This window comes from Nannospalax galili, unplaced genomic scaffold (genome assembly GCF_000622305.1).
Source record: "Nannospalax galili isolate Female #2095 unplaced genomic scaffold, S.galili_v1.0 scaffold60, whole genome shotgun sequence".
Taxonomy (NCBI): domain Eukaryota; kingdom Metazoa; phylum Chordata; class Mammalia; order Rodentia; family Spalacidae; genus Nannospalax; species Nannospalax galili.
The window spans coordinates 1,187,924-1,198,244 of NW_008346989.1; the positions used below are offsets into that span (position 1 = coordinate 1,187,924).

The 10,321-nt window shown below is 47.7% G+C and overlaps 1 pseudogene; it reads right to left on the bottom strand.

Annotated features, from left to right (window-relative positions):
* Positions 1-721: 721 nt before the first annotated feature.
* On the bottom strand, positions 722-8,689 carry LOC108491329 (annotated as a pseudogene).
* Positions 8,690-10,321: the final 1,632 nt, after the last annotated feature.

A 10,321-nucleotide genomic window follows, 5' to 3' on the forward strand; every position in this document is an offset into this window, starting at 1 on the left:
AGGAGAACAGTGCTTAGGATAGCCTAGGGCTGGGGAACTTAAGAATATCCCTGGCATTGGTTACTATTCAGATAAGACACATAGTCCCAGAGTACCCAGCTTTTCACTTCCTGTCCATGGGGTCCATGGCATTGCTACCTTGGCCTACAGGCCACCCCTCCTAGAGTGCTCTAGGACCAGCACTGGCTGTCTCCTACAGTGACTTCAGGACTGAATACACAGAGTACTAGGCACCTCTAAAGTAAAATGCCAGGTAACACCAAGAAAAGTGCAACTGAAGAAGAAACTGGCTAAGAAGTGAAGACCAGCCAGGAAAATGGGAGGAGCAAAGCCACAAAAAAACTAGCCCACTCCAAGAAGGTTCCAGCATCAAGGACATAGGTCTTAGGAACCCAAAAGCATAACACCCAAAAGCAACTAGAAGTCTTTATGGTGCAGAAGTTAAAGAGTCAGCTCTCTGGAAACCACGAGTTCTCACAGCCTCCTCTGGTTCATGGTGATCTGTCACTTAGGGGTTGAAAGTTGTTTGTTTCCTGATCAGTGGAAGGTGGGGATAGAGGCAGGCTCAAGCTTATTGGCCATGTTGGAAGTTTTCCAGAAAAGAAATATATATTATAAGTAAGTAGTGCTTTGAACTTTAAATATTAGAATGTGCTCTTTATCCCAACTATTCTTTCTTTTTTTTTAAAGTAATTTTATTGCTTCAGTACACAAGACAAATTTATACCACTAGAGCAGAGGCTGTGGATGACTCATATTTCCAGTTGGGTGGGAGGAACCGCTTAGTCTTGTAAACGAGCCAGCTGGTAAATTCTGCTTTCTATCAGAATCAGGTTGAATTTAGCCTCCTTATCCTTTCTGTTCCTCTCAAGAAGCTTGCGAACAACAACTGCTTTCTTAATTAGATGGTAGAGATCTTCAGGAAGATCAGGAGCCAGTCCTTTGGATTTAAGGATTCTCAAAATTTTATTGCCAGTCACAAAATGGACTTGTGCAACACCAATGGGAGTCCCTCAGGATCACATCAATCTGCGATGGAGTCAGGCCTTTCTTGGGAAGCTTGTTAATCTGCTCCCTCACGGTTGTCAGACGTCAGCTTCAGTCAGGTGGAGACGCTGCGTTGGTAGGGCAGAGCCAACTGCAACAGGCCCTTCCCGGGAGCATGCGTGCAACCCACAATGGCGGCAGTCTGGCAGCAAAGAGAGCTATCCCAACTATTCTTAGGGAGACTAACACTGCTGCTGGCCCTCAATTTTAAGTTAAAATGTGAGTACAGAGTCAGACATAGTAGAAGAAAAATCCCTTTGATTTATCATGCTGTCTGAGGATGACCATAACTGAGAGGAGGACAAATGGGGAGAGGGAGGGAGACAGGGAAAGAGTGACAATAGTGTGGAGAACTGTGGAGCCCTTGTGCATCCTGGTGATGATATGAAATGGCACAACCACTGTGGAAAACAGTACAGGGTTCCCAACAGGTAAATATGGAAAATAGACTCTCCGTATAAATCAGCAATTTCGTTCCTAGAACTGAAAAATCAATATTCAAACAAATATACACACATAAATGCTCATAACAGCATTGTCCACAATAACCAAAAGGTGGAAACACCCCCATGTCCCTCAGGAGATAAACGGACAAGCAAAATAAGGCCTATCCATGCAAGGTGATGTGACAGAGCCACGGAGGAGGCAAGTTTCTGGGTATTTGTGTGTGTGCTTATAGCACGGGTAAACACAGACAGGCTCTGTGAAAGAAATCAGATCAGAAGGACCATCACTGTAGGTCCTGTTTCCACGAAGTGTTCCCAGTAGGCACATCTGTAGGGATGAAGAGACATCAGTCTTCATGGGGATGGAGGGGTAAGAATGGAAATAAAACACTAGTATATATCCAGGCTCACTTCCTGTGATGGAGACCTTCCAGAACTAGATAGAGGTAGGGCGTCTGTACTGTAAATTGTGCTCTTTAATGCAGCTAATTTCAGGGTGTGCGAATTTCACCTCAACATGTTGTTATTCTTTTTTAGAATTTATGGGTCAAACACAAATGACAGAATGTATGAATTCCAGTGACAGGGGTATGGGAGGGTGCCAGTGGGGAAGGGGTATAAAGATGATTAAGACTGATTAAGATGTTCTGTATGAAATACACAAAAATTCAATAAAAAATATATACAAAAAAATTGTGGGTCAAACCTCAAATTGCTGGTCATTTGCAGAAGAGCTGTATACTTGCCATGATTTAGGGGTTCCTCTACCAACGGAAAGAGGAGTCTCTTGAGCATAACTCAGAATCGTGGGTGAAGTGTGGATGCGGCAGCATGGCATCTGAGCAAGGAAGTTACTCATGTGCCCTCTGCCTGACTCTCCAACAGATAGGCTGTGCGTTACCTAAAAAGGGTCCTCTGGTCCTCAGCTTTTAAAAACTCAATTCAGGCCAGATGTGGAGGGGGTCTTCCCTTTGTAACCACATGGTCTCTGGAGAAGAGGGGCCCTGGGATTGGGCTTGCAGCCCGTTTCCTGGTGTTGGCAGTTCCTCTCCTCTGCTTCCTCTTCCTGTGTACCTCTCCCACCTCTGGGCTTGGCTTAGCACTTTTTCTCATTCTGTGCCTTACTCTGTGCTGTGCTTGGCTAAACATTAATGCTGGGCTATTTAGTCATGTCTAATGAGTTACAATCTGGGGTGAATAATAAACCTCCTTTCTGGCTGACCTCATGCTGTGAAGACTTTAGAAACCAGATGAGCATATAATGGGGCGGTACCCTGGAGAAACAAGCAAACAGCAGTACTCCATCTTAGGGGATGACTTCTCTTGAAGGTCTTTGGGAGAAGGGGCTGCAGATGGGAGAGCTGGGAGCCAGGCCTGTGGTACCTCCTCAGGACCCACCTTACCCCTTGTCTTGTAGCCTAGACAGGTCTCAGGAGCTAGGGCACTCCACAGCATTAGAGGCACAGGGGTAGGAAGTCCACAGTGGAGCTTCAGATAGACAAAGCAGTGATATAGACAGGAACCGGCCACTTTGGGGGACAATGACACATAATTAATCTTCATGTCCATCATCTCTCCTGCCCCTTGACCTTGAGGGGGAAGCTGGGATGCAGGCTCTGAAACCTGACCCTAGGCCTGGCCTTAGATGAGTCTTAGCTCACCATTTGATGCTCCTGAAATCAGTCCGGGGGATGAGCTCTGCATTCCATACTGGAGGGCGCCACAAAAGCAGAAGGGAGTGCCGGTGTTGGCGTGAGAATTTCAAAGACAGCTTCCACCCATCTAGCCCCCACAAGCTAGTTCTCGACCCTGAGGGGCTTTCCAAGGGCCTCCAGAACATCTGCTGAAAGGCCGGACTTTTAGAGGAAGCTAATTGGAGATGTATTGCGCCTGCCCTAAAATGCTATTAGCAGAGTTCAGTCAAAGGTTTAAATCAATTTGGCAAAAATTGTTGAGTGACCACTGCAAATAAGGTTCTGAAAAGCCTGGGATGGATGGCTTTTTAAACATGGATGCACTTTTAAACTTGAAATGATTGGTTTCGGCATTAGAGGCAATAGAAATTCTGTTGTCACACATCTAAGGAATAAGAATTAATTTAGAATTTAAGGGAAAACAGTCAGATGGTAAAGCAGGATACATGGAGAAATCATTAATCATGACAAAAAATATTATTAACTCATGCAGCTAAAAAAAAAAGTACTAGCTTTGTCTGTGGGGCTTAGCCCATCATCCAAGGCAGCAGTTAATACCATGCTTCCCTGTGTCTGGAGGAGTGGGGCACTACTCTCTACCCTGTTCTGGTGGCACTGGCCAGCTCCCTTCTACAGCGAAGCCAGCAGAATCTCTGAGAGGGAACTGGTAAATAACCAAAACCATGCACAAGAGACATGGTCACCGGGTGAATTCCAGCCTGGGGGTGGGCAGTCATGGGAGGAGTGCTGACTCCAGCTCCCAAGAGCTGTCCTAAGGACCCCTTGAGTAACAAAGCTTCCAGTAGCTAGTGGAATGAAGCAAGAACCCTAACAAGCAGCTGGTGCAGCTCAGGGTAGGAGTTCAGAGTCTGTTCACTTTGAATTAATTTAGATGCAAAGAGCCACACAGGGTCAGAAGTTGTCATAGTAGATGGTGGCATTTTAGAAGGTTCTTCAAAAAATAAATGAAATTAATATTTCTCTCCAGACATTCTTTACTCTGAGATCCTTATGTGATGCTAGAAAGGAGATCAAGGGACGGAGGGGATGTCTGGAGGGCTAAACCTCTCATCTTCCCACCTCACAGCCACATCATGACACATTTGGATTGTAGACTAAGAATCACAGCTTCAAAACAAACTTTGGCTTCCATCACAAGAGAGAGAAGCAGTGAGCAACTAGAGTATGCACCGTGGAAGCTCCTATCATCATCTTGCCCTGGGATAGATAATGTGGATGCCTGTGAGGCTCTGGAAGTGGTCGTTTCCAGCATGAAAGTTAGGAGGAGCTCCGTGCTTCTGGTGGGTGGGACCTCCATGATGGTGCTGGGTGCAGGAGATCCACAGTAGCACTTCAGGCGCATTTCTCTGGGGCCAAAAATCCCTGCACTCCATTTCACCTCCTCCCTCTTCTCCTCCCTCTTCCCTGTACCACCACATGTCAAAACAACACTCTGGAAGTAGAAAGAATGATGAGTTTCTTTAATAAATCTGTGCCTAAAAAGTGACTCAGTCATGAGGAAAGGTTGATCTTGGATGGAAATACTGAGTCTTGGAGCCTCTTACACAGCAGGAAGCCACGAGTCACAGACCCCCAAGCAGAAATGACCCAAGCCAAGTTCCTATGGGTGTCCTGCAGACCATGGACACTGGCACAACTGATCTAGCAGACTTCCTATAAAGCACCAACCCAATCCACACCCACAGGGCCTCTGGCATTCAGCTCTGTGCAGGTACAAAGGGTGTCACTTCAGTCACAGCCCAAGGGTAACTCTTTCCATGAGCCAGGAAACCAAGAGATGAAGTTCTGAGTGGTAACCATGTACACAGAGACGCCTAAGACAAATGTTCAAGCCTGGAAACTGGAACGGCAGGCTGTTGGAAAGTCAGTACCCCGAAAGAGGCTGTAGTACTACCTAAACACGCACACGCAGATGAGGTCTGACTCTGCCCTTCCTCACACGGGCCTGACCTCCACATGCTGAGGAGACCCATATCTGCTTTTCTTCTCACAGGCTAATCATCCATACAAGAGGAGGGGTCCGGTTCTGTACTTTTTTCATTGAATCAAGAAATCTGAGCTGCCATCCATGGTGCCTTGTCCTCAGTTTTCAAAGCCTCTATGGAGAGTGTCCAGAGGAGACATGGAAGTGGCAGAATTAGTGTCACACTTTTGGCAGGGTTTTAAATTATGTCCTGTATTGTGGTGAGGACCTTGTTGGGTCCGTGGTCACTGATATGTTGTGTGCTAGACCATCCTTCCAGCTAGATAGGACTTTTTCATAACCTCCAAGGGCTGGTGACCAAAAGTTATATTCAAGTGTCAGACTGAACCTGAAAGTGGGACAATATCCAAAACAAGTGTCAGACTCAAGGCAAGGTGCCAACTCCTGACCCTCAGCACTAACCCTGTGAGAGCCAACCACCCCAAGGATCATCCAGACCATCTTCTCTTCTCTTCCCAGCTGCCTTTCCTCTTTGTGCCAGTGTTCCTCAGATTAGTAGGAGACTGAAGTCTGACCCTTGCTAAAAAGAGATATCCTTGGAGGGGCAGCACCTATGTGTCCTGCAGCATGTCCCTCCAGCTGTGTCAAGAAGTACTGCTCAGAGCCAGCTACCTCAGTGACCACTGGCCAACTCCAGTGAGCCATTCTATTTCCTTTAAATGTGCATCAAACATCCCATGGTACCAGAAATCAACTCCAGTAGCTAAAAACTTCATTCTATTCCTCAGTCTCTGTTTAAGGGATCTGTGCAGATGTGGCCTTTCCCCCTGGGGCACAGAGAGCTGTCACGGTGAGAGTAGCATACAGGGTGGAAAAAGAGAGGAAAAAAGGGCCTGGACCCTGACCACAGCTAAGCTAATGATCTGAACCCACTACACTTGCTGAGTGGTAGAAGGAGAGGCCTGGGATGGGGAGTGGGGCTCTGAGCAAAGGAGGCAGCCTCTTATGCAGCCCCTGCCATCCTTCCCTCCCTGAAATGTGGTTTGTTCTAAAAACTTGCTTTTTTCCCAACCGACAGGACATTGGGTGCTGGGAGTCATGTTTTCAGATTTTAAAAGCCTGAGATTTTTATTCTGGACATTTCCTAGACACTCTCCTCTCACATGCCAGGTCTCCAGATGCCATGTTAGCTCCTGCACTGGAGAGGCATCTCTGTGGATGGAGTGAGGATGTGCATGTGTGCACAGGACTGGTGGAACTCTGCACCCCAGCGTCACTCCTCAGCCATTGGACCCAGTTGCCGGAGCTTATGCTGAAGCCTTGGACAGAAGCAAGAGGGGGCCTGCAAGTCTTTGCCCAGTGTTGGGGGGGGGCAGGTGAGAGCTGCCCAACCCTTATTGTTATCTGTTTGGACTGGAGCTCTGTGTGCATAGCTTGTAGGTGGAGATGTCTAGAGGGGGTGTAGAAGGTCAAGGGTTAAAAAATAGAGCAATTTAGGTAGTAGAAAGCTTTGTCTTTGAAGATAGGAAGGGCCTGGGTATAGGCTGGAACTCACAGTGAAAAGAGAAAAGAGAGAAGTGGATGGTGTGAGGCAAAGCTTGCAGTAGATATTCTGGGACTGAAGTCAGAGAGCTTAGGTTGGGGACACAGATCACAGCCCATGGCCACACACAGAGATGGGTGCAGGCAGAACCATCTGGTGCCTTTCTTAATGGAGCTACATGGAAGGAAAAGAAAGAGACTAGCACTGAGCCAGTGTGTGTGGTTACTGTTCTTCCTGACTCAGCCTGAACCTTCTGAGAGGCGCCGTGAATAGCAAGTTGACACCATGGACAGCAGCCTCTGAGCCCTTGGGGGCCTGGTTGCAAAGGCTGCAGGTAGACGGAAGCTGGGCTTACCTTCTGACACTGCTTCACCTACTCTGCCTCATCTGTTCACAGTCCAACTGTTCGAGGGCTTTGTCCTTGCGCCTGCAATAAAGCTGGGCCTGTCATTTCTGCTCATTCCTGCCATGTGGTGGTTTCTGTGGCACTTGGGATCCACATTAAATGATTCCCGGATACCCTGTCATGTGAAGTTCATGATCACATGTAAGAGCCATTTCTGGCAATGCTAAAAATGGTCAGTGATGCTGAATAATTTTTCCTGCTTTCCTCCTGTTTCAGCTTGGGTTGAGTGTGGTGTTTGTCCTGACTGTTTTTGTTATTCACTGAAAATGTAAACGTGTTTGAGCTAGAATCAAAACTAAGGCAGAGAGCAGTATGCCAGCTCCTGGGAAAAAGAAAACCACTATTCGCTAAAACAAATGGTTTTAGCCACAATTTAAAATCCCTTTCAGAAAACTGTCAGCTTCTAGAATTATCTGAGGAAGATCCTAGCTTCTGAGAGCTTTTCCTTGGCACTCAGGATTAGGTGAGGGAAATTTCCATAGTTTCAAAGAATCAAAGATCTGGTTTAGCTCTTATCTTTGGCCTCTTTGAGGCAGCAACACACATTCAATCAAATGCCCTTTGGTGTACAGACAGGCAGGAATTAAGGATCAGCAGTAGTTGGCACCCCGGGTCGTTTGTGCAGAAGGTGTAACATTTCTGTCCACAGGTTCTGAAGGCTGAGCCAAACGCAGTCCACCTTCCCACTCCTCAGCCTGCAGCATCTGGCACCTAGCAACAAATACAGGTTGGCTGTGCCGTTCAGGATCTGTGGACTTGTGAGAGCGTGGGGACTGGGCAGCTTCTCTGATACCCAGGGACTCTGTGATGGATGAATAGTTCTCTGTTTCACAGGGAACAAAACGAGCCTTTTGGACAGGAAGCAGCATAGGCTCTGGAGCTGGGCAGAGTTGATCCAGGGTCCAGACTCCACAATCCACCTGTTGTGTTGTATTTGGGAAAATTCCTTGTGCTCCAGAACTCTCTGCTTTGAGATGTATCCACATGCTGTTTCGTGAGGATTGAATGAGATTATTTATTCCAGATTCCTTCCCTTGCTGTAGGTGGCAGTTTCTTGCACCCAATTTTCAAGTTGCAAGTCTGGGGATCAGATGAGTCCTATTTTCTCCCCCTGATCTGTCAGCCCTACACCATCCCTTACGACCTCCTGTCAATTCTACCCCCAAAATATGCCATGCAGCTTCTGTGTCTGATTCTAAAATCCTTTTCTCCAAGATGCATGGACCCTTCCCCAAATCCTCTGGGGAGAGGGACTCTTCCAGGTCAGCCACAACCTGCCTCCTCAGCTCATCTCAGGCCTTAGAGGTGGGCCATGCCACAAGACCCTCCTTTTTACATTTGGGATGAAATGAAAGCCCCTCACATGGCCTATGCCTCCAAATGGCCTTTCTCCTATCTCTGTACACATTGCTCTTCTCTTGGTGTGTGGGGGGGTATGTTGGGAGACCCTGCTGCTAAGGTTGTAGTCCTCCATGCCCAGATAGCTCTAAGGGGCTCGGCGCTATATGGAAGGATTCCCTTTCTCAGCCAGGGCCTCCTGCTCTCTGCCTGACTTACCTGGAAAGTGCCACCAAACACCGAGCTCCAGAAGGCCCAGGCCGGTGGCATCATGCCACCAGAGAGAAGACAGACAGGGCAAGCCTCACTTTCCCTAGGGGCAGTTAATGATGAACCGTGAGCAGCAGACACGGCCCGGGAGGGAGTGTGGAGGCTGGGGGGGGAAGACATGGGACTGGACGGGCGGAGGCCTGACCTTATTTGGAACATGACCTTTGGCATAGTTACCTGCAATAAAACTGTCCCCAGGTTTTTCTATGATAGACATTTCCCTATAGCCGGATGATAGGATCCCCCTGCCACATGTAAATAAAGCATACTGCGAGCACCTATCAGCTGAAGCTTTGGCTGCTGCCTCCACCCTATATTTTCCCTGACCCCCAGTGGATAAACGGAGCTGTATCACTGAATCTGACTCCCTGGAAAGTCTTTTCCGTCATGCTCACTGGCCGTCCTGAACCCATTTGTTGCTTCTGCTCCCTTTGTCCTCGTGGATTGGTGGCCAATGACCCAAGAGGGGAGGGAGAGACCCCACACTTTGCAGTTCAGAGATACCTCATGGTTCTAGGCCCCTTTCTCCCTTGAGGCTTTCTTATAAAGGTCAACTCACCAGGGCCCTTCCTTCCACTCCCTAAGGTGCCTCCAGCCTCAAGTCTCTATCCTAACACTTTATTCTTGAACTTTTAGCCCTTGGCAATATTTAGTAGCCATGTGCCCATTTATGGGATCAGAAGCTCCAAGGGAACAGCCCAGGTTTATGCTATTCCTACTACAGATCCAGAGCCTTCCAGACACTGTGGTCCTCCATCCATATCAGAGGCTTCAGCATCTGTATAATCAACCAATTGTGTTTTCAATATACTTAGTAAAAAGTTGTGTCTGTACTGAACACATACAGACTTATCCCGTCCAGTGTAGTGTTGCAGCTGCTATCTGGGGATGATATCAAGAGTGCCTGAGAATATGGTGCACTTCATGCAGCAGCACACCATCTAAGGAAGGGCCCTGAGCAGCCCATGTGTTGGTGCCCATGACGGTTTTAGAACCAAACCCAGAAGATTCTGAGAGGTGACTACAAGTTTTTGAACGTGGCCTATGGGCCCTTACATACCTTAGCTGCCTTTTCTTTTCTTTAATGGACAGAAAGGGACAGCTTTGGAAATTCTCTGAAGGTTTGTGCAATACTGCCCTTCCCAAGAAAAGCTAAGAAAGGGCTGACATGCCACTTGGCAATCCTTGAAGATGCAAAGGACCAAATAGATACTCTTCCACAGTAAGTCCTGACACCACAGCAAGGAGGGAAGGATGCTAGTGACAGGCTGGAAACCCTGAAGCTCCTCAGCAAGTTTCCAAATAGCCCTGTGGGTTGGGTGTTATTTACACTCTGAGGCAGCACTGTGCTGCGAGGGGAGCTCTCACATGAGTGCAAATAACAGTCACTGTAGCTGGCTAAGGAATTTCTGACAGGAATTTAACAACCCCTACTGTTTCTCCCTCAGATGGACCTAAGTATAAGAATATTAAAAATGACTGCTGGGCCAGGCGTGGTGGCGTGTGCCTATAATCCCAGGGCTCAGGAGGCAGAGGCAGGTGGATCTCTGTTAGTTCGAGGCCAGCCTGGTCTCCATAGCGAATCCAGGCCAGCTAGGGCTACAGGGAAACCCTGTCTCAAAAAAACAAAAA